General features: G+C 42.5%; 1 long non-coding RNA gene across 3 annotated transcripts in view; it reads left to right on the forward strand.

The window, feature by feature from the left end:
- The window catches only part of LOC140198634 (uncharacterized), an 81,741-nt gene that overhangs the window by 43,798 nt on the left and 12,179 nt on the right, over positions 1-25,764 (forward strand). Inside the window, exons 2-5 of one of the 3 annotated variants that reach the window (XR_011886230.1) lie at positions 14,614-14,828; positions 16,753-16,848; positions 18,060-18,151; positions 25,480-25,625. This is a non-coding gene — a long non-coding RNA (uncharacterized lncRNA). Of the gene's footprint in view, positions 1-14,613; positions 14,829-16,752; positions 16,849-18,059; positions 18,152-20,509; positions 21,252-25,479; positions 25,626-25,764 lie in introns of those variants that run through there. The other 2 variants (XR_011886228.1, XR_011886229.1) reach the window with 2 other exon arrangements.

Below are 25,764 nucleotides of genomic sequence, written 5' to 3' on the forward strand. Positions count from 1 at the left end.
AGCATAGTTATTGTTGGGCTGTAAACTGTCTTCACAGTTCGCTGACACACCCTCTCTGTCTTCTGCATTGGCGTTTCCGTTCTTTTTCATCTGTGGCTCTACTTCCATCAGATGTGATACCACAGGCTGGTGTTCTTCACTTAGATTCTCTTACTGACACTTACTGAAGAGACTTGATCCCCTATTCTGGTGTGAGGGCAACAAAAAGGTGAGTCTAATGGTTTAACCTGGGCCCAGTGTTGTCCCTGGCTGCCTCGCAGGGCCTGCACACAAACACTGTGTCATTTGCCTGTGGTCCTATCCCCCCGAGAATGAGCCTTCCCTTTTCAGGCAGCTCCCGTATCATGACTTAGTCATCTGGCTGTGGGAGGACTTTCTTCACACCCTCTGACTTTCTCCAATCAGCAATCCATTCTTGCTATTTCACTCTGCCCCTCAGTGCATTATCCTGATTAGAATGGTTCTTCATATCTCTATATGGTCTTACAAAAACCCCAAGTGCTCCGGTTTCCTCCCATGGTCCAAAGATGTACCCGGTAGTTTAAATGGTCATTATAAATTGCTCCATGATTAGGTTAGTCAGGGGTTGCTGGGTGGTGTGGCTCTGAGGGCCAGTAGGGCCTACTCCACTCCGTATCATTAAATAAATAAATAGAATTAGTTCCAGCAGTTTCTTCCTCTTCAATTTCTGTCATCTCATGATCTTCTGTTGCTCCCTTTGCCCCATGACCTGCACGCTCATTCACTGTCTGTTCCTTACTCTCCCCCGTCTGATGCTTCATTACTTTAATTGCTGCTTCCTCTGCAGGCAGCTGTACTACTTGGAGCAGGTCTTCATTGTGTTTGGCCCCCACCCTTGGGACCTCCTGACATGATTCATGACCACTGTCCTGCTTGGGGCTGCTGTCTCTCTCTCTCTTTCTCTCTCTGTGAACCATGCTGTCTGGTCTGGGTACCACACATGTTTGCTGTCCCTGTCCTGTGTATGCTATTTCTCCTTTTCCTGAGTCTATGACAGCACCTACCTGCCTTACTTAGTGTCAGTATCCCCAGGACAATACCCTTATTGTTGGGACACACCCAAAAATCTTTAGGAAGCTGCACTCCTTCAATATCAAGAAACTGAGGCTCACTTCTCTCTGATCTCATTGTTTCAACCCCTGGTAATGTAGGTCTATCTGTGGACACAGGTAGATCAGATATCGATACTGAAATCACTAACATATTGTGTTGCTGCTCCCCAATAAAACCTTTTGTGTATATCCATAGTACTCACAATGGAGGTTGCTGCCGGCCATTTGTCTGACCTGGATGCTGCTTTAACCTGATCTGGTTGGTAGTCAGATCGGACACTGAGGGCACTACCTGTTTTCGTGAGTGATTCTCACACCTTCGTCCCTTATCAGGACTCTGCCTCCAACCATGGCCTGAGAGGCCACAGCTGTAACAGATCATCTCCTTTACCCTCCCCCACAGCTCTATTCCGTCAGTTAGGTGTCCTGGCTGTTGTCACCTGTGTCTTCACAGTAGCTGTGTCCACTACAGCCACTTTATAACTTCTCTTACCCCTCCTCTGGTCTATCTCCCCGGCCACTGCTATACCCAAATCTAAAGCTTCCTGGTGGGCTAAGCTCAGGCCTTCCCTCAGCATTTTCACGAAAACTGGATCATCCCTCCCTGTATTGTCCAAGCATGAATGCTCCTCATACGCTCAATATGTAGACTCTTCATATTCCATGGCAAGCTCATCAGCTCTCTGGACTACTCTTACCACCCACTAGTTGCTGCCTCACTTCCCCCTGATATGTCTCCTCACCACTGGCATTCTCTCTAGTTACCCATGTACCATTCTTCATTCCTTGGGCCATACTATCCCACATACTCCTCGGGCATTTCACTTTTACCGATAGGTGTGTATCTTTTGGGTTCATCTGGTATATGTTAATCATCTCTTTGAGCTTGTGCCAGAATTCTGAATTCCCACAAGTGACTTTAAGTGGGGGCACCTCTGACAAAATGCTCTGCTTCTCCCTGAGGGTGAAGGCCTTGTGAATGGTAGTAATCAGTGTCAAGGGTTGGTTCAGGATTCTCGACCTGATGTTGTCTGTCCTCAATAGCTGCCATCCCAAAAGATATATCAGGGTGTAACCTCCCCCTTAAATTTCCCCACACTAATTCCATTCTAAGAAAACTATAAAGAATGGATAAAAAATAAACAGTACATACTTAAAACTACAAAGTATATGCTCTGTAATCTGCCACTTATGTGCCACTGAAGTCATTATGCCTATTGTATTCCCCTGCATTTAAAACTCTTGCTACCCTTGACCTGAATAGATCTAAGTGTGGGTGCTATTCTGAAATACACTCACCCCCTTAGACTGCAGAGATCACAGGCCATGATGTGGGTCACAAACTTATCCCGGACAAGCCCCCAAATGTTGTGACTGTGAACAAACTCACCAGAGAGACACTAAGCTGGTGATATTGAAATCTTTATTCATCACAACAGGCAGGCATCATTTTGTAGGCACTCTTGGTAGAGGCTCACAACCCCAAAGGTACATCACATTTTTATACCCTGAAGATCATTGATTCAATACAATTTCAATATTTACAATGATATTATTTACTTTAATACTTTAGGTCAGCAAATGGTTCCTTTGAGAAACATAGTGGAAGCACATTGTAATTGATAAGACATCTCTGAAGTCCAAATGCCTTTGGGAGAAACTAATTAACACAAATATTCTAAAAATCTTTTGAATACAGAAAGCCAAACACCCAAAATTCATGCTGTCAGGGCTGTCTCAGAGTAAACAAATATGATAAGTACACAAAAAACCATTGATTGCCTGTACCTGTGACCATGTTTGATATGCCTCGTGACAACATCTGTCTAGTCTGTCATCTTGCGTTGAAGTCACAATGGTGCAAATAACTTAACCATGTTTCCTGGTTTGATGCAAGCCAATTAACACAACCCCATTGTCTTAACATATGGATCTTGGATATGCAATCTCTTAGTCTGTGGAGAAGCATATGCTTTTAACTTCAATTTACTACTTGCAATTTACAAAAAAATACTGAAGGCTAACAGGGAGGTTGTTTCCAAGAGTGGAGAGGTCTAGGACCAAAGGGCACAGCCTCAGAACAGAGGGACATGTATTTAGAACAGAGATGAGGAGGAATTTTTTTAGAAAGACGGTAGTGAATCTGTAGAATTTACTGCCACAGTCGGCTGTGGAGGCCTAGTCATTGGGTATATTTAAAGTGGAAGTTGATAAGTTCTTGATTAGTAAGGGCATCAAAAGCTACAGGGAGAAGGCAGGAGAATGGGGTTGAGAGAGATAATAAGTCAGCCATGATGGAATGGGATAATTGGCCTAATTCTGTTCCTATGTCTTGTGGTCTAGGGTCTAATAGTGTATCTTTGACAGAGGTGAAAATAACCTGTACACATCTTTCTTTTACTATTGTTCTCTCAGATGGAGTTCAGTCTGGAAAAGTGTGAAGTGATACACTTTGGAAGGTTGAACTCGGAGTCAGAGTACAAGTTCAATGGCAGGATTCTTCAGAATGTGGAGAAACAGAGGGATCTTGTGGTCTACGTCCACAGATCACTCAAAAGTTGCTGCACAAGTTGACAGGGTTGTTAAGAAGGCATATGGTGTGTTGGCCTTCATTAGTCAAGGGATTGTTCAAGAGCCATGAGGCAATGTTGCAGGTCTATAAAGCCCTATTTAGACTGCACTTGGAATATTGACTTCAGTTCTGGTTGCCTCATTACAGGAAGGATGTGGGGGCTTTTGAGACTTTACAGAGGAATTTACCAGGATGCTGCCTGGATAAGGGAGGATAGGTTGAGCAGGTTAGCGTTGTATCTTCATTGGAGCAAAGGAGAATGAGATGTGAAGTGATAAAGGTGTACAAGATGACAAGAGGCATTGCTAAAGAGGACCACCAGTGGCTTTTCCCCAGTACGGAAATGGTTAATCCAAGGGGACGTAATTGAAAGGTGATTGGAGGAAAGTACAGGGGGGATATCATAGGTTTCTATGCAGAGAGTGGCGGGTGTGTGGAACGTGCTGCCAGGGGTGGTGATAGAGGCAGATATATTCCGGGCAATTAAGGAACTCTCAGATAAGCTCATGAATGACAATAAAATGGGGGACTATATAGGAGGGAAGGGTTAGATTGATATTGTTGTTGTTGAGTGCCATCGGGTCATCTATCAACTCATGGCAACCTAGAGCAGGGTAAAAGGGCAACACAACATCATGGGCTGAAGGGCCTGTACTGTTAAATGCTTGTTGTTCTCGTGTGACCTCTATACACAGATCATGGACAGCAGGAGACATGTGCCAGAGGGTCCTCACCACCCACCGCATCCCTTTATATTGCCTTTCATTTCTATCAAGAACTGACAGGACTGAGGTTTGGATTAGATAGAAAGTCAATAAATGATGCTAACTACAAGTTCAAGCTGTTCATTACCATCATCCAAATTCTAAGATTAAATCCCGTCTTCGTCTTGCTCACTTATTCTTATTATGATGCAAAATATTTACTGACTGAAATTTGGTGGGATCCTACTGGTACAGATGAAAATTGATAAAGTTTGGTGCACTTATGAAGCTTAAAGTACAATTACTATCGAAGTATGTATACATTATACAAACTTGAGATTTGTTTCCTTACGGGCAGCCACAAAACAAAGAAACTGAAAATAACCCATTTTAAAAAATGATCAACAAACACCCGATGTGCAGAGAGGGGAGAAAAAAAGCAAATCGTGCAAGCACTAAAAGTAAGCAAATAGCAATTAGAATGAAAGTGAGTTCTCAGACACGGGGCCTGGAACAGCCAGTGCAGGCCGCAGCCTGAGCCTCAGTTTATCAGATAGCAGAGTAGCCCCAGTGCAGTGAAGTCATGGAGCAGCGAGAAGAACTGGCCTAACCCTTGCCTCTGGTCCCGGCACCCTGCCTTTTCAATCCATCTGGCCCAGCGATACATATGCTGTGATGAAGATTAAAGCAGATAATAATCAGCTGTAGTATTAATGTAGCCTTTGAGAAAGCCCACATTCCAAAATGTATTTACTGATTTAGAGATACAGCATGGTAACAGGCCCTCCTGGCCCAGCAAGCCCGCGCCTTTGGAATGTGGGATGAAACTGGAGCGTCTGATGGAAATGCATGCAGTTACAGGGAGAACGTACAAATCACTGGCAAAATTCAGCTCAGGTCTTTGGTGCTGTAATAATGCTAATCTTATCATTAGTCTACTGTTTTGCCCCAGTCTAATGAACTCCAAGTTTCTCTCAGCAGTTAGTTCTGAAATGAAGGAATCACTGGTGGGAAGATTCAGTTAGTAACTCAGCCTGCCACATATTACGTTGCTTGAAACGGAATTGGGCACCAGGCCTCTGTGCACCTGCAGGCAGCTCATTGGGGCTGTGCTTATCGGTGCATTTGACATTTCTGGCAAGATGGTGGCACAACCGGGCACAGCGGCTTCGACAGGGTCAACAAAATGTGCTACCATTCTACTTAAATGTACGTCTAATGTTTGCAAGCTCCTATTATACAGTAAGAACTCAAAGGACTGCATGTCTACACCATCAGCAAGTTGCTCGCTGGCGGAGATATTGAAGGAACTGCACAATACGCTGCTGTCTGAGTCAATGGAGGCTTATAGTTAGGGTTGCCAACTGTCCCGTATTTGCCAGGACATCCCATATATTGGGCTAAGTTGGTTTGTCCCACCGTCCTTGTCCTGTATTTCCCCCGCTAAGGTAGAGCATTCCTATGAAACCTTTCGTGCCGAAATAGTGTAAAGCGAAGAAGCAATTACCATTAATTTATATGGGAAAAATTTTTGAGCGTTCCCAGACCCAAAAGATAACCTACCAAATCATACCAAATAACACATAAAACCTAAAACAACACTATCATATAGTAAAAGCAGGAATGATATGATAAGTACACAGCCTATATAAAGTAGAAATAATGCATGTCCAGTGTTTTCGGGAAGATTAAGCCGAAACCGATTTGTGGGGAAAAAATCGGCACGTACGTGCATGAGCACACAGGTGCCCGTGCAAGGCTTCATGGTCAGGGTAGTCTTTCTCGGGGTAAACCCAAGTGTCCCGTATTTGACTGCTACTTCTGTCCCTTATTTGGGAGTGAGAAAGTTGGCAACCCTATTTATAGTTTAATAACGGGAGGCTGTCATGGTCACTTTGCTTGTGATTACAAGACTCCTTTGGACATTGTTAATGTGGTATGCCACAAGTTCAATCCATTGATTTATTGGATGCGAGCAGGAGTGGATGGAGGGGGCCAAGTGCTTGGTCATGGTGAGGATTAGGCCTGAAGCCTGTTTGCAGCCACCTGGAGTGAGGGGATAAAGCTGTTGTACTTCACCGGGGGCAGTGTGGCACGGTGTCCAGAAAGGAGCTGCCCTCCCAGGGTTTCTCTCAGCAGAAGGCAAGTTCTGTTCTGGCTGGCCGCAGATTTTTAACGGCACTCAATGGACACAGGCCTCAAGCTGCGAAGTCATTTGCTTTTCAGCCACTGGAGAAGATACGTCCAAGCCATTGCGCTCTACCAGCAGTGGCGTAGCACAGTTGTGGTGTCTCAAAATTTCAAAAGGACTGAGGGGACTGGACTGTATACATACAGTATGTATTTGTCTGGTTGTGCTTTTACTGATATTCTACATGTGCTTGTATATGCAAGGACTGAGCCTCAAAGCTATGGATTTGCCTAGCGGGAGTCAGGCATCAAGGCGAGGACTGGGCCTCAAAACCACGGTGATTCCCCAACTTTCCTTATGACCAAGTGACCTCCTTGCTTCTCCTCCATAAAGATGGGATTAATTGGGAGTCTTGTGTTTCTTTAATCATCTCCTCAGTAGTTCTCTTAATGGAATTAAATTGAATATCTATATTAACAATATTAAACTTCAGGGAAGGTTTCCACTGTGTAACAGTGGGAAGTTTCCTGGTACCCACATTGAGTCCAAACTTATAACCAAAATCACCATAAGAAGTTCCATTTCAGCAGCACCCTCTCAACCTGCTACTGATGCTTTTCAAGGGCAGAACCAGGCATTCTAATTTTTACAGCATTCACAGGAACGGATTGGAAGATGGTAGTCAGAATCTAAGATGTCAATTACATCTGGGAGCTCCCCACATGTTACTTGGAGACTACAGAAATTTATGAACATGGGGCTTCAGGAAGACTGAACCAGATTTAACATCACTGTAGCCTGAAATGCACCAGCGGACTCCACCCTGCCTCCCGTACTGACCCTTGTTTGGGCCACGCATGTATTTGCCATGTCTTTGCTGCACATATAAGCCAAGCTGGAGCCTGTGAACATTCATTCCCAAGTATGGCATCACTTTGCTGCAACTGCCATTGAGAGGGCTGAGGCTTCTTCAGTTTTTATGCATCCAGAATCTCAATTGAATTTATACGGAGGTAATCTGGATCAGAATCCTTTATGCTCCTTCCCTGCCTCGGCCCAAGTCAGGCTAATTGAGATAGATAGATAGATAGATTTGTACTTTATTGATCCCAAAGGAAATTACATTGTCACAGTAGCATTACAAGTGCACAGATATAAATATTAGAAGAGAAGTAGAAAAAATAAAAAATAAGTCACCTCAAACAGTCTAACAGGAAGGTGTCATCACTTCCCTGGCTATAGGTTGACTCATTATAGAGCCTAATGGCCGAGGGTAAGAATGACCTCATATAGCGCTCTTTACAGCAGTGCAGTTACCTTAGTCTATTACTAACAGTGCTCCCCTGTTCAGCCAAGGTGGCATGCGGAGCACGGGAAACATTGTCCAGAATTGCCAGGATTTTCTGTGGGGTCCTTAGTTCTACTACAGCCCCCAGTGTGTCCAGCTTGACTCCTATAACAGAGCCAGCCTTTCTAATCAGTTTATTGAGCCTGTTGGCATCACCCGTGTTGATGCCGTTGCCCCAGAACACCGCCACATAGCAGAGTTGTACTAGTGACAACAGACTGGTAAAACATGTGAGGGAGAGGCCTGCATACTCCAAAGGACCTCAGTCTCCTCAAGAAGTAGAGAAAGTAGATCTCCATATTCATGAGAAAATAATATAAACTTCCAACATCAGATTCTATTTATCAATGATGAAATATTTCTATTTATGAACATTTCAATATAACATTTATTGGGTAAACACGAGGAAATCTGCAGATGCTGGAATTTCAAGCAACACACACAAAAAATGCTGGTGAACGCAGCAGGCCAGGCAGTATCTATAGGAAGAGGTACAGTCGACGTTTCGGGCCGAGACCCTTTGTCAGACTAACTGAAAAAAGAGATAGTAAGAGGTTTGAACGTGGGAGGGGGAGAGGGAGATTCGAAAACACAGGAGATTAGTGTGCAAACTTAAAGCACACGGTATTGGGGGTAAGGTATTGATGTGGATGGAGAATTGGTTAGCAGACAGGAAGCAAAGAGTGGGAATAAACGGGACCTTTTCAGAATGGCAGGCGGTAACTAGTGGGGTACCGCAAGGCTCAGTGCTGGGACCCCAGTTGTTTACAATATATATTAATGACTTGGATGAGGGAATTAAATGCAGCATCTCCAAGTTTGCGGATGACACGAAGCTGGGTGGCAGTGTTAGCTGTGAGGAGGATGCTAAGAGGATGCAGAGTGACTTGGATAGGTTGGGTGAGTGGGCAAATTCATGGCAGATGCAATTTAATGTGGATAAATGTGAAGTTATCCACTTTGGTGGCAAAAATAGGAAAACAGATTATTATCTGAATGGTGGCCGATTAGGAAAAGGGGAGGTGCAATGAGACCTGGGTGTCATTATACACCAGTCATTGAAAGTGGGCATGCAGGTACAGCAGGCGGTGAAAAAGGCGAATGGTATGCTGGCATTTACAGCGAGAGGATTCGAGTACAGGAGCAGGGAGGTACTACTGCAGTTGTACAAGGCCTTGGTGAGACCACACCTGGAGTATTGTGTGCAGTTTTGGTCCCCTAATCTGAGGAAAGACATCCTTGCCATACAGGGAGTACAAAGAAAGTTCACCAGACTGATTCCTGGGATGGCAGGACTTTCATATGAAGAAAGACTGGATGAACTGGGCTTGTACTCATTGGAATTTAGAAGATTGAGGGGAGATCTGATTGAAACGTATAAAATCCTAAAGGGATTGGACAGGCTAGATGCAGGAAGATTGTTCCCGATGTTGGGGAAGTCCAGAACAAGGGGTCACAGTTTGAGGATAAAGGGGAAGCCTTTTAGGACCGAGATTAGGAAAAACTTCTTCACACAGAGAGTGGTGAATCTGTGGAATTCTCTGCCACAGGAAACAGTTGAGGCCAGTTCATTGGCTATACTTAAGAGGGAGTTAGATATGGCCCTTGTGGCTACAGGGATCAGGGGGCATGGGGGGAAGGCTGGGGCGGGGTTCTGAGTTGGATGATCAGCCATGATCATAATAAATGGCGGTGCAGGTTCGAAGGGCCGAATGGCCTACTCCTGCACCTATTTTCTATGTCTATGAAATGATTGGAGAAGACAGGAGGGGGAGGGATGGAGCTAACAGCTGAAAAGCTGATTGGCAAAAGGGATATGAGGTTGAAGAAGGGAGAGGATCATGGGATGGGAGGCCTAGGGAGAAAGAAAGGGGGAGGGGGGGAAGCCCAGAGGATGGGCAAGGAGTATAGTGAGAGGCACAGAGGGAGAAAGAGAGAAATAATAATAATTAATTAATTAATTAATAATGGTTGGGGTACGAAGGGGAGGTGGGGCATTAACGGAAGTTAGGGAAGTTAGTGTCTCTATTTTCTGCGAAGACTGAGAGAAGTCCATCTCCCACCCCCCTCCCCATCCTCACCACATTCTACAGAGGTTGTATTGAGAGCATCCTGAGCAGCTGCATCATGGCCTGGTTCGGAAATTCTACCATCTCGGATCGCAAGACCCTGCAGTGGATAGTGAGGTCAGCTGAGAAGATCATCGGGGTCTCTCTTCCCGCCATTACAGACATTTGCACCACACGTTGCATCCGTAAAGCAAACAGCATTATGAAGGACCCCACGCACCCCTCATATAAACTCTTCTTCCTCCTGCCATCTGGAAAAAGGCACTGAAGCATTCGGGGTCTCACGACCAGACTATGGAACAGTTTCTTCTCCCAAGCCATCAGACTCCTCAATACCCAGAGCCTGGCTTGACACCAACCTACTGCCCTCTACTGTGCCTATTGTCTTGTTTATTATTTATTATTATTTATTGTAGTCCCTGCACTGTTTTGTGCAGTTTATGCAGTCCTGGACAGGTCTGTAGTCTAGTGTAGTTTTTGTGTTTTTTCTTACGTGGTACAGTGTAGTTTTTGTATCGTTTCATGTAGCACCATGGTCCTAGAAAACGTTGTCTCATTTTTACTATGTTCTGTGCCAGCAGTTATGGTTGAAATGACAATAAAAAGTGATGACTTGACTTGACTTGAGAAGTCAGAAGTTCCATGAACATTGACTTCTCTAACTTCCGTTAATGCCTCACCTCCCCTTCGTACCCCATCCGTTATTTATGTTTTTTTATTATTATTATTATTAATTATTATTTTTTTCTCTCTGCCTTTCCTTTTTCTCCCTCTGTCCCTCTCACTATACTGTTTGCCCATCCTCTGGGCTTCCCCCCTCCCCCTGGGCTCATGATCCTCTCATATCCCTTTTGCCAATCAGCTGTCCAGCTCTTGGCTCCATCCCTCCCTCTCCTGTCTTCTCCTATCATTTCGGATCTCCCACTTTCAAATCTCTTACTATCTCTTCTTTCAGTTAGTCCTGACAAAGGGTCTCGGCCCGAAACGTCGACTGTACCTCTTCCTAGAGATGCTGCCTGGCCTGCTGCGTTCACCAGCATTTTTTCTGTGTGTAACATTTATTGGGACTTTCTTTCCACAAAAGAGCTGAAACAGAATATAGTTTCTCAGTTCATTTCGGCGCCTCTCCTCCACCCACCTATCTTCCCCCTCACGGAGTTTCTCCCTTCACTTTCCGACCTGTGCTGCTTCCCCTCCCCTTACCTTCTCATTCTGTCTTCTCCCCCCTTCCTTTCTAGTCCTGATGAAGGGTCTCAGCCTGAAAGGTAGACCCATTATTCCTTTCCATAGGCGCTGCCTGACCAGCTGAATTCCTCCAGCATTTTGCGTGTGTTGCTCTGGATTTCCATCATCTGCAGAATCACTCGTGTTTATGGTTTTAGTTCCCGTGAAGGGAATTCAAATGAGAGGCCATGAGAGTTTCAGGAGTTTTCTACATCCTTTTAAATATGTCTCCACTTCCAGTAATTGATCCTTCTGCGTAAAGATAATGCTTTCCTTGCAGCCAACAGCTCGATAATATAAAGCCAACATAAATTTACCACAGGTACATCGCCAAAAAGAAGTATTTAGGTGTTAAGTCACTTAGTGACCAGATGTCATTTGGCAGACAAAAAGTCTAATACAAGTTATTAATGACACCGTGAGCCCTCTGTGTAATCAAAGGGCACGGCTGAAATGATATATGACTAATGTCAGGCTAGAGATCTCTTTTCAGGAATACATGCCTACCAGCTGATGGCAAATATCCTCCAGTCTGCTTACGTGACAGACAGCCCAAAGCACTGACTGCCCCCTCATTTTTATCCACGCACACTATCTTTACAATCACTTTGACACCTTCCTTGCTAGTCAGCCCCGTTATTATGTACCTCCAGTTTCAAAGTAGCGTTCACATCTCCATTTGTTTACCTGTTCTGTGCAGTCAGTGCCTTCTGCTTATACAATTCAGAGATGCCATGACCTCGGCATGAACCCGAGCTCTGGTAGAAAATAAATGAAAAATTCATTTCTCTCTGCATCATTTCAGCGCTGTATCAAGACTGATGCGGCTGCCGCTGTATGTGACTGAATAATGTCAACAGTGTTTTCTGGAATAATAAGCTATATTGTAACACTCCATGCTGACATTTGTGAAAGAAATAAATGAAAAAAACATCAAACAATTACAGTATATGAAAGCACTATATATCTTTTTTTGACAGTAAAAGTGTCATCTGTTTCTACTAAAATGTAGAATTAATAAAGCTGTAAGTTTCAAAAGGGAACTTTAAGCCTCATGTGAAATTTTGTTTGGTCATGCAGGATATTTTTCTCTGCTCAGAATATTTCAAAATGGTATCCAATCATGACGTAATGCTGAAGAGTAGGAAGGTTTTCCAATTAGGTCTCTTCCAATCATATTGTGCCTTTTGATTTGATTTGCAATCCCGATGAATCCTCATTACTGTGAAATATGTATAGCTTCCCATAACACAGCACGGTGATGTCCTCGCTAATTCTGATTTATTCTGGAAACAAAAAGTGCCTCAGGTAGTAGAGGCTGTCTCCTTGCACAAATCTGGTGCACACACAAACACACAGTCACACATTCCAAAGAGGAAGTCAATGCAACTGTCTGACCCTTCCGTGAACTTTCTGAAAGACGAAGAGACCATTCCAAAGAGCAAAGGTCAGCCATCATGCTGGTCACAAATGAAAATCAAATTATTCATGCAAGGAAGGATGATTACTTCAGTGCTGCTGGTTTCAAAACCAAATAATGTCAAACGCTGAAATAGTATTTACAAGATATTTTAAAGAAATGGATGAATTAAAGATTAATCTGATCTGCTTTGTGCTACAGTGATCAGAGTTAGAAGGATTGTACTTAAATGGGCTATAATATTACTATTTAATCGTTTGTCCAGCAGTGGTTCAGCTTGTAATCTTATCACAGGCCTCAGACAGGATTCACTTCCAAATGAGAAAAACCAAGTAACCAGTCTGATGCTTCCAATTTATAATGGAGAGATTCCTGAAACATAAACAACAAAGCTACTCTGGGGCTTTCCTGTGATCAGTTGATGCAATTCTTTTCTTCTTAAAGAAGACAGCAGACATTCTTGTGGCACTGCTCTGATTTATTAACTAAACTGCCTGTGTGCACCCACCCAAACAACACACAAATCTGTGGTGTGTCAGTGTGATAGGCATTTCTTCAAACACAGACTCAGACCTTCACTTCTCAATGTGCAGCCACGCCAGACCGAAAAACAAAGTAAAACCTGCTTTATAGCTAATCTAAATGTGATTCCACAGAAAAGACAAACTAGGCCTTTTTTTCGGCATGAGCTCCTGGTACATTTTATGGTCACACCTGCTCAGAAGCACTTAGCTGTAATCTCTCATAAACAAATGCAAATACAGTCACCATCTCTAATGGTCAAAATGTTAACTCCTCGCCAGTAAGGCAGTAGAGCTAAAAGGTGGCCTCGCGGAAATTTACTGGTTCATTGAAAGTAGATGAAAATAGTTCTATGAACAAAACCTGCCATTATAGTGTAGACTTCAAAAGAAAGCAAATATTCTGGTAACATTGGCTTGGATGACATCCTGGCTTGCAGCTGAGACTATAGGTAGGTGAAGGGAGCAGAAAGGAACTGGGGAGAATGAAAATAATAACGACAAAACAGAATGGCAACTTTCTCCTTGTTATCAATTAAACACAGGCGAGTGGCTCAAGCTCTCTTGTGTTATTTTCTCCCTGGCACTTGCATGTTATTATTACAAAGCATCTAATAGAGGACTCTTATTACGAGCCTTTCTTTCTCTGCATACAGAGCAGTAATAACTAACCTGCGAACAATCAGCCCCAATAATGGAGAACCTTGCCTTTATCCAGGAAATGATTTAACTTTGGCTCAGTCATACTGTCATGGCTGAAAAGTGCTTTGATTGGTCTACTGTTAGTAAAGTAAAGTTTTCCTACTTAGTTACCAAGAAGAATATTTCTTCTGTTTTTCCTTGGACCTCCTCAAAGGTATTTCATATGGAATTGGTAGAAAATTTATCAATATTTCACGTATTGTCTTGTATAGGTATACTGTAGTCATATAAGGAGAACATGATACTCAATTCGAGTGATCGCACCACTACACTTATTCTGATGTAGTGGGAAATATTTTTCCTATTAAGGCTTGATTTACATCATCTGATTGGAAGGAACGGGAAAATGTAAGCAAATCCACATTCCGGGCAACACCCAAATATCAAACACTTGGCATTGAATTGCATTGCCTGCCCCTGGTGGCTCAGTTTGCCCCAATTTCTGCACTTGCCAGGCCAAACACAGAGTACAAGGTGAGCTGGAGGAGAGGTTGAGCGCCCAGCTTTCCTCCGGGGAAGGCTGGCATTCGGGTGATGATGCCATTTATTTAAATGCTGTTGCCAACCCCAGGGAGAAAGGTAAGCAGAAGTGAAAAAGTTACCTTACCATAAAATACTCATTTTAATGTTTTGTTAGAATTTTAACAAGTTGCTGGTTGCATTTTTGGTCTTTTTTAAATCATGTTTATTTTTATTTAAATACTGTAGAATGTCTCTGACAATCAGAGTCTTTTTAAAAAGTATTTGGTAGCTACAAGCCGTCAAAGGTCATCAAGGTTTCCTAAGAATAGAGCCTCTTTGTTATGTTGCCCAAGGCCTAATCACTACGTCGACTGTACCTCTTCCTAGAGATGCTGCCTGGCCTGCTGCGTTCACCAGCAACTTTGATGTGTGCTACTTGAATCTGGACTAGCTTGGGGGCACCTCCTGGTTGCCCAGACTCACAACTCAATGTGCCAGCTTGATTGGATCTCTCTGCTTTGGATGCAGAAAGTTGAAGAAACAGCCACCACACCACCCCCTTCCAATTCAAACGGACAACGATAATCTCATTGGCTTATTTGGTAAGGAACAAGCAAACTAATTCATTTTACACATTTAGTTTTAGGACACAGCTCATCAAGGGAACATTAGCATCGATGGGAGGAAACCCAGAATTATAGGAAGACACAAAGACTTTATGAGGAGGACAGCTTGCATTGTTTTACTTTTGGCATAGAAGATTGTCATCGATTTGATGTATTGAAGATGATTAAGGGAGTTGACAGGATAGCTACAAGGAACTACTTGGTGAGGAAATGCAGGACAAGGATTCAAAATTAGATGTAAGCTATTCAGAAGTAAACTCAGGAAGCACTTCTTCAGCCAAGTGCTGCAGTACACTCTGAACGTGCATCCTGCCCAGCACCAAAAAAAATATATCAGCAGCTTTGCCAATCAAAAACTTGAAAGCTACCATTAATAGAGTTGTGTTAAACAAGAATATGACAGGGTATGTAGACAGCACAGGTTAATGGCATCAAGGCAGAGACTAGTTGTGACCTAACACATGGCAGGAGCAGCTTGAGGGGCTGAGCGGCTTACATTCGCACAAGTGACATTGCCGGCTCCCCAATCAATCATGTTTCACCAAATAGGAACTAAAGAGGGAGAGGAGCCTTGAAAGTAAAATCATTGGATAAATGCACTTCATGGATACTGGCACATAATGTCAAGAATATCAATTACTCATTTTAACAAACAATTAAGAAGGGTCCCTAATGGATTGCAGGTTTGCTTCTCTATGACAGCACTGTGAGTCTCTTAAAATATTCAATTTCTGCATTATGATAGACCACTAAGAATTCTTAACATTTGGTGAAAATGCTTATAATTTGGACATTCTTGTGGAGCAGTTTAGCATTTTAATGACAAGAACAGGAAGCACAGAAAAATATAAAGTTTGAACTAATTCCATTAGGCACAATGAATAACGTGACTAATTCTTATTAAATTATTGCACTTAATAGCTCTTTTCAACAAGTGCAGCAGATGAGATGAAATATTCAATCAGTCAACAGACACTTGAGTGGCTTCTGATGGAGACCTTATATTTTAACAGCATAGACTCATAAAATTATCGCTTTGGTGTCTGGGTTCACATGAGAATAGAGGTCACTGTGTACATGGGCGTGCAGAAGGAGGTGGGGCAAGCAGGGGCATTAGCCTCTGCAATAAGTACCTAGCAAAAATCCATTACACGATGCTACAGATGTGTTCCTCATTTATAATTAAGGATGCACACAGCTGCCTCTCGAAAATCCCAAAAATTTAGATTCCTTCACACATCCCTGCTTGTGTAATGGATTGGAGAATAACTATTTCCTATAGAACTATACAGCAGTCTATCAATAAATTCAGGAGAGCAAAGGGAAAAGTCAAAACAAGGGGGAGAATTGTTTATTCCTTCTTGCATTCTGACCGAATTATGTAAAAAAAAACTTATATAGAGTATATACAGTATTAATAAGCTACACTAAAAAAAACTATCTAGTAAATTCTGATGTTCTCTCATTATGCATCGAACTTAGGCCATTTAGTTTTCCCCCCTTAAACTCTCTACATGTTTAGAACCATGCTGTGTATGTATGAATACATGTGTGAATATGAAGTGTGCCTGTGTAATTCCCCAAGAACAGACTTCTTTTTAATTGTACTTCAGTTACCGTTGCAATTTTATTGAAAGAAGGAAACACTACAGACATGCTTCAAGGCCAGGGAAGATATGAATATTTGATGTCTACTCCAGATTTTTTCCTCTCTGCAGTACTGCACTTATCACTTTGCAGCTTTCCTGCAGCTCTAATAGGCGTGAGAGGAAGTCAGGGGGATATAAATCACAGATTAGACTGTCAGACACAAGCAGATTCCAAACAATTGGCACAGAAAGGGAAACATGGTTAACAGCAGATAGCCTTATCAGGCATCAATGCAATATTTTTTCTCTAGAAAATGAAATTAAAAATACAATATCTCTGGCATTCACCTGCATAATGTGGAAATTGGAATTCTTTGGGACAACACTAATTATGGATCTTAAAGAAGGTAAATACTTTCTTATTTCTGATGTACCCTGTTGGCAGCTACCAAAATAATATTTTAAGTTAATTAATGTAATTGATTCCCATAATTCTGCTAAAGAATCATCATCATAGACAATTGTTTGCACCATCCCTCAAAACAACATACTTTCTGTCATTATTTCCTTACTAAGGGAAATCTAGTGACAAATTTCAAAATTATAAATCTGTAAGCTATACATATCCGTGTATGTACTCTGGAACACCACCAACTATAGTACACTGCTAAAACATGCGCTATCATGTGAGACAAAGATAGATTTACAACTTGCATTTAGCTCCAATAAAGCCTGATCCTTTTTATTTATCGACTGAGCTGTGTAAGAATGTGAAAGCACTCCTCCCTGTCATTAGGACAGGAAGCAGATTGCTACGAGTGTCATAGACCTAACCCTCACAAACTCAGCAACATGGGCAAACCATTCCCTTAATAGGAGTTTATGACCAGATCAGTTTATTCACAACACAAGTGACTTTAAAGGGCCATGCTAAATTCTAATTACCATCTGGATTATGCCCCCTTAAAGGGATATTCCAGCCATAAGTTGCACACATTGAATTAAAACAATGCTACTTTTATATTAGTTTTTTTCTTGTTATTATAATGTTTTAAATTTTGCCATTGACAAACTTGTCCTGCATTTTTATTAGACTCCTTATGAGCCCAGTCTATATCATATTTCATTAAACTGCATCACGTGTTAATAGCAAAAAATCTGTTAAATATTCAGTGTCTGTTAAATATCCTGGTCTACCTGGATCTAGCATAGTTTTTAAGTATCCCTTTAAATAATAAGCAATATATTTGAAAGTCTAAGTGGGCTATGACTCAATGGGGGTGTTCTCATGCATCTGCTGTTCTTGTTCATCTAGATGATAGAGGTTGCAAGTGTAAGAACTGTTGTCAAAGAGACTTCAAAAGAACGTCTGGAATTTATATAGTACCTTTCAGACCACGGGATGTTGCAAAGAACTTTACAGCTAATAAAGTACTTTGAAGAGTATTCACTTTGCAATATAAGAATCACAGCAACCAATTTGCTGAAGAACTGCACCACAAATAGCAATATAGTAATTGAGCTGTAGGTTGTGGAGAGGGAGAGAATTTGACCAAGATACCTTATTCAGTTAGGTGCTATGTGCTTAACCCTCTCAGAAATGTGCTGGATTGTTCAGATTTTCAGAACTGTGCTCAAGCCTCTGAAGTTGGACAAACAAGCAACGTTCTGATTCTGAGTACCACCAGCAGAGTCATAGCTCAAGCTTTGGTAAGTTACTGCAGTACAACTTCTAGATACCATACCAAGCAGCCCTGTGTGTTATTGGTGGGGGAAGGCCTGTTTCGTGTGGTGAATGCTACACCAAACAATCGGGTTCTAGTTTCCGTCGGGCTTACGTTTGATATACCAGTATATTTCCAGCTACACATTGCCACACGTGCACAGGAACCCAGTCCAGCTCTCAAAGTACCACATGCTTCCGATGCAACTGTTTAATACAACAAAGGCATTATGGTGCCAGAGAAAGGGTTAAGTTGCTTTTTCCTGTCACAATTTAATACAAGACAGAATCAGACTCCTGTAACCTGCCAGTGAACTCTGCAGTTAATATGATGAAGTTATGATATTGTCATCAATCAGAACAGGCCAAGAACTGACCAAACCTCAGAGCACTGCTTCGCAATCTAATTGTGTCACAGATTCATCAGTTGCTGGGATAATCCATTTTTCCCATTGTCACTAGCCTCAGACAACTATATAATCTTATATTATCAAATTCATCCTATTATCCCATTTAACAAGGAAGAAAATGAGGCCTTTGGATTTTTGTAAGGAAAATAATCCTACATTCTGTCATTATTTGCTTTTATTTATCAGCCTCTTGTGTTGTATAAGATGGCAGACTGTTGGTGCACGGCTGTAGGGAATCAAATGAAAATTAGAATCCCATCAGGGAATTGTGTGAACTTTTGAACCAACATCAGACAACTTTAATTTGAATAGCTGCAAGTACAATAGACCCCTTCACTGAAAAACAGTGGTGTACAGAGTCTACAACAAAATGAAATTACAAACAGCTTCTTTATCAACCAGTAGATATCATATTGTAGAGTACATTATGCAGTCTGATGCTTAACAAAGATTGCGTGGAATGGAGAGCCAACTCTAAGGAATTTATTGTCCCATGTCTTGAATATATGACCGACAGAGGATAACTATTTAATATGAAGAACACTCTTCCAGTAACCAATTCTTTAACCGAACATTGTAATTCATTCCAAAAAAATGCCATCAGTATCCATTTCAAATAGAGTGTGTTTCACTTATTAAATAAAAGCATTACTTCTTTATCAACAGCTGATGACATGAAATGGGCAGCTAAAGCTTCTGTATGTTTAAATTTTAAAATGTGTTTCCTTCTTAGCTAGGTTAGAAATATCAAAATCACAAGATATTAACTAAATCTGATCAGTATATGCCCAACTGCTAATCACTTGTACCTTCCAACAAACAGAGAGGTTATCCTTGATTATAAGTCCCCACAACCAATAGGACGGGGCCATCACTGTTAGTGAGGCAGGCAGCGGGGAGGAGACGATGCATGCTGGCGGAGTCGGGGGGTGTGTGTAGTGTGACACCAGAGTGCCAAATGCATGTCAGATAATCCCGCCTTGTTCTCCTTTCTATGACAGCAAGCCTCCAAGCCCCCCATGACCCCTTATTTCACGCTGTGGAGGGTCAAGAAAATGTAGCACGTTGAAATCAGACCGCTGCAATGCAAATGGAAGCCTGCTGCTGTGCAGGTTTCCTGGCGCTGGGGAGGCCAGGCAGCGAGTGGGAGGTTAGAGCCTGGGTGGGACCAGCAGAGTCCTGGTCTTTCACAGAGCCTCCGGCCTCCCCCCAACCTGGCCCCAACCACTCCCTCTCCACTCTTTCCCTTGATACCCTCCAATTGCTACCGACACTTCCCGGTTTCCTCCCACAGTCCAATGACGTGGGTTATTTGGTCGTTACAAATTGTCCCATGATTAGGCTCAGGTTAAATCGGGAGTTGCTGGGTGGCACAGCTCAGCTCAATGGTTGAGAGGGGCCTATCTCAATAAATAAATAAATGTTTCCCACCTCAGATTTGATCCCCTCTCCCTACATTTGGGATCAGTGCCAAAGATATTTGATTTCCCGACACAAAATACTCTGCAGATACTGGGGTCAAGTGTTGATTTCTCAACGTTGATTTCTTCATTGGCTAGTGGCATTGCGAACTATTTACCTGTTGGTAATGATATAGAGGTTCTATTGCAAAGTTTACTGAATCTTGGCAGCCTGGATTTATCATTGTAGGGCTCTCAAGCTCCACTAATCATTCCCATTATCTGGTCAATATTCATGGTTGTATCTGCAAAACAGTGAAAGAATCATATTGAAATCTGTATTTAGTTCTGTACATGAAAGAATAAAGCAACAAAATGAAAACATTTAAAAAACTGGTGCTGAAAATCTAGAATAAAATTACTCAGCATGTCAGGCAGCATCTGTGGATAATGTTTCAGGGCAAAGGCCCTTCATGAGAACTAATAAAATATGTCCAACCTATGCTTTCTGTTAACTCTGCTTTTCTTTTCACAGTAGCTGCCTGTCATACTGGGTGTCGGCAGCATTTCCTGTTACTCTTTCGGAAATAAAACAGCAAATGTTTTCAGGAGCTAAATACTGGAAACATTCTCTATGAAACTGAAGAAGCCCTTTAGGGGCTGGGTTTTCATCAAAGGGAACCAGAGAAATGCATCCAGAATCAGAAACAGAACTAATGTTAAATACTATGAGTATTTTTAATAATTGGAACTTTCAAACAGAAAGAACATTTAAATTACTCATTCTGGGTCCCCTCCCACACTTTCTTTTCTCCTCACCTGCTCATCAACTCCCTCTGGTACCTGTTCTCCTTCCCTTTCTACCATGATCCACTCTCCTCTCCTATCAGATCCCCTCTTCTTCAGCCCTTCACTTCTTCCACCTATCACCTCCCAGCTTCTCACTTCATCCCCCCCTCCACCACCCATCTACCTTTCCTCTCACCTGATTTCACCTGTTACTTGCCAGCTCCTCCTCCTTCCCCTTCCCCCACCTTCTTATTCCAGCTTTTTTGAATTGAATTGACTTTATTTCTTACATCCTTCACATACATGAGGAGTAAAATTCTTTATGTTATGTCTCTGGCTGAATGTGCAATGTGCAAATTCTAGTAATATGTAATAAACAGGATGTACAGTAAGATATACAACAGAACAGTCAATATAGCTTAGAAATACAATTCCCACTTCCTTTCCAGTCCTGATGAAGAGTCTCAATCTGAATCGTCAACTATTTACTCCCCTCCATTGATGCTGCCTGACCTGCAAAGTTCATTCAGCATTTTCTGTGTGTTGCTCTGGATTTCCAGTATTTGCAGAATCTCTTGTGTTTAAGAAAATTAAATATAATTTTTAAGTGCAATGCATTTTTAAATTGTCAGATATGAATGATGAATAAGTATCACAAAGAAACACTTCAGTAGTGTCATCCAGTCCGTGAAATCCGTATTCCGGTTCACGGACCGGTCCATCAATCCTTATTCCAGGTTTTCCAGTTTTCCCTTGTCCTGTTGTGTGCCTTAATTGAGGCACATGATTCTCATTTTGGACTGGCTACATAAATAGCTCCTGGGTTCAGTTTCATGTGCTGGACTGTCCCCTTCTCTTCCCTGATCCTTCCTTCTGAAGCCTTGCCTGCAACCTCACCTGCATCCTCGCCTGTGTGGCTGTCAAGTTCTACTGCCGGAGCAAGATCGGAGCCTGGCTGTGTTTAGATAAGGAACTGTCTGTGGTTGTTTGGAACTGTCTCTTTGTGTCCTCACCTTTGCTGGGTAGGTCCGGCCGTTTGCTACTACCTTGTGTTGGGAACCGCCTCTGTGTTCATACCTTCGCTAGGTAGGTCTTGCTGTTTGCTGCTACCTTGTGTTGGGAACCATCTCGTCCTGTTCAGCATTCTGTGTATGAGTCCCGGCCCTACACCCTGTTCCCAAGGAGGGGTCCCAGCTCTGTGTTCTGTGTATGAGTCCCGGCCCTACGTCCTGTTCCCAAGGAGGGGTCCTGGCTCTGTGTTCCATGTTCCTGTCTCTCAAGTCCAAGGCTCCATGTTCCCATTCTCTAGGCCAAGGCTCCGAGCGTCCAGTCCTCGTCCAAGGCTCCAGTGTTCTATTTCTGCCAAGACCAAGTCCCTGTGTTCCAGTTCTGCCAAGACCAAGTCCCTGTGTTCCTGTTCTGCCAAGATCAAGTTAAGGCTTTGGGGTCTCGTCCTGTCCTTGTGCCTAGTCCTGCCCAGGAAAACCTCAAAGAACCCAAGCCTCGTCCAGTCCTGTAGCCACATCATGTCCTCGCCTAGTTCTGGGGTCTGAGCCCGAGTCAAGACCCGGGTTCTGGGTTCTTGTCCAGTCTTTGGCTTGGGGTCCTAGTCCAGGCTCCTAGTTTCCAGTTCCACATCCAGGTCCCGTGTCTCTAGTCTAGTCCTAGCCCAGGCCCAGAATCCTTGTCTCATCCAGGGCCTGTGTCATGTCCAGCATCCTTTCTTCCCCACTTCCCTTGCTTTCTTGACACACCTTGTCCTGTTCCTAGTACTTTAATGTCTGTGTCTTGCATTTGGGTCTGCCTTTAGCACCCCCCCCCCATGACCAGTAGTACGAAAACAGAAATAAAAATGCAGCGAAGTTGCGTTCATGGGTTCAACGTCCAGATAACTATCTCCCAGACTTCTCAGTGGATTGTCACCTTGTCACGGTGGAGAAGCTTGTGTGGTCCTGTGATCCTGAGAGCAATGCCGTCTGGAGCTATGCTCCTGGTAGGGTCACCCATGGCAGTAAGGTCGAGGCTGAGGTCCCTGACAAACAACAGTCCAACCAAGACCTCAACAGTGGAACAGGCGGACAAAGTTACTTCGAACTCAACGGCTGTGAAGGCGGATGAAGGCTGCAACAAATCCATCAGCTCCAATCGTCATGGTTTCCATGCCATTAGAATCAGTTGGTTGATTTGTGAAGTATCGTGTGCTTCTTGGAGTGCAACATCAAGTACACGTTAAACAAACACACGCACAGGCATCTTCGCTCTGTGGGCCACTTCTTCAGAATGAAGACCATCATCCTCGACCTCAAGGGATAGCCACAATGATGACGGTCTCCCAGAGTAAATCTAATTTAGAGTTCACAACAAAGCACAATATTACATTTATTATGGAATTGAGAGACACATCAGTTCTGCTGCAGAGTCAGCGATCCCTTTGCCTTCACAGATGTGGAATTTCTCCAGGTTTGTTTGTTTCTTTTTTGCACACACATTCCAGCATCTGCAGACTCTTGTGTCTCCAGAAACATCATAAATTGGCTCAAGGCCTACAATTACAGCCTTTTGAATTTGTGTGCCTATACCAAGTGTTGCATATACCTATAGGCACAAGACCAAGAAATGATAACAATTTAATTGTTTTATAGACCAACCTGGGTAACAGATTCAATTTTTACAGACAACTTTGTTCTTAAGTTGTGAAATACACAAATCACTCGATATGGTAAACGTATACTATATGGTAAACGTATACTATCACTCAATATGGTAAACGTACCTCCAACTATATTGTAATGAATGACATCAAAAACATAAAGGACTGATAAGAAAAAAATGTACTAAAACTGAAGGGAGAGAGAGAGAGAGAGAGAGAGAGGAAACTACCTCTGTGGTTTGTAAGAAACAAGAGTACAGTATACATTCATTAAAACTCTGAATTTAAGCTTATTCATATGCAAGGAGTGTCCATAAATCAAACCTTCATAATACAGGGATGGCCTATATTTAATGGAAGTTCTTAAAATGCTTCAAAGAAACATTAAATCGAAGCTGACACCAAACAACACAAGTGTGCCAGTGAGTCAGGGGAGGGAAGAGATGTCAGGAAAGGGATAGGTTTAAATATGGATTGCTGGAGCTATGGCCTTGCCATCTGAAGGCAAGAGCATAAGTGATCGGGATGGGTGTGGCAACAAAGCAATTTGGAAATAAGATTTAGAATTAAAGCTTTGTTTAAGTAGGTGTCAGAATGCAGAGAAATGATGGATAGAGTGTGGCAGGACATGAATATCAGAGTTTTAATTACTCTGAAGCTCATAAAAGGAAGAAGGAACAAGGCCTCTCAAATGTGAATTGAAATACTAAGTTCTAGAGATACTAAAATCAAAGAGCGGTGACAGAACTGTAGTCAGATATTGACATAGAACTGGTTTTTGGCTTCTTGAGTGATGGCAAGAATATTTCATCAGAAATTCTTGAAGGGCATGAAAGGGTAAGTGGTTGGTAGGCGAGGGAAAGTCAAGGTGTTTATTTTTGAGAGAGGTTTTAAGTACATGAGTGGGTCCACTATATCTGGTGGTGAATGCCAATATATCTGCTCTTAGACTTAAGGGAACAGACACGAATACCATTCATGGTTTTGGTATAGTGAAGAGAGAGACATGGTTTTAATGAATGCAGGGCATTTGTGGGGGTGGTATTTGTCAGAGGTGTAAACAGGAAGGAATAGTGGGATTGGTGCTGCAAATAAATGATCAGCAATAGCCTTGTGATTGAGATAATGGTCATGGCTAGGATATTTGAGATGGCAATGTCAAGGATGCAGCTGGGATTATGGGTTGCATTGTTTGCATTAGGAAAGATGGGAGAGTGGTTGACTCTGAAGAGAATGAAGAAGTCAAGACTGGGGCAGTGCAAACAGAATATGAGTATTGGGTAAGGAGTAAAGCATACTCATAATGATAGGAGGCAAAGATATCCAGAGAGACAGAGGCAAGAGATTGTGTATACTGGAATCTAGAGCAAAGCAAGAGCTGCTTGAAGAACTAATTGAATTGGGCAACTTCATGGAAGGCAGCAAATGATAGGTGGATCGAGAAGAGGAGGTGTTGATTGACAGATGGAGTCAGATAGGTGAGGGAGAGGTGCAGACATCAACAGTGGAGACAATAAGGAGCTGCACATTGTGGAACCTGGTAAGGAAAGGAAGGTGAAGAGTGGTATGCTGAGCAGATGGGATCAGTGGTGAGAAAGAGAAAATAGGGGACCATGTGGGGAGGAGTGTGTGAGCGAAGGGAAGATGGAGTAAGTTGAGGATGGAATATGGGGTTAGAGGAGGGGCTGAGAAGAAGAAGGTATGTGGGAGGACCTAGAAAGGGATTCGTTTGAAGAAAAATAATAAAAAAACTGGATTAAAGTTTTTTGAAATAAAAATAATGGGCTTAGTCTGAGAGACGCCATTAAAAAATCCTTTGTTAAATGAATCATTGATATTTCCAGGGACTACTTGGTCCAATGGGCCAGCTTAATCTACTTTCAGTTCTGTAGTCTATTTATGCCCATCCACCTGAGAGTCTTCTCAACCTGCTGTCTGTATAAAGTGTATATATGAAATGCATTTCCTCTGTAAGTGCAGAAAAATAATCTCAGTTGTGTGTGGTGACATGGATGTATTCTGATAATAAATTTTACTTTGAACTTTGAACTTTTAACTTTGAACAGGCCAGAGCATAATGATCACTAATCAATGACATCTAGCAACCTGCAAGAAAACTTCCAATCACTTATTAGCACTTAAAGAAGGCACAACACTTGCACATCTGAAGAGTTGAAGTTCTCAGTCCTGTTATATGGCATCTTCTTCTATGGTAGGAAATCTACATTGTAGAATCAGAACTCTACTCGGCTCGCTCATGTTACTTGCATTTCATGATATTTACACTGATTCGTGCTCCTAGCCCCAGTACTAACCAAATTCACCTTTACTGGCACAAAATTTAACCAGAA

This window comes from Mobula birostris, chromosome 6 (genome assembly GCF_030028105.1).
Source record: "Mobula birostris isolate sMobBir1 chromosome 6, sMobBir1.hap1, whole genome shotgun sequence".
Classification (NCBI taxonomy): Eukaryota; Metazoa; Chordata; class Chondrichthyes; order Myliobatiformes; family Myliobatidae; genus Mobula; species Mobula birostris.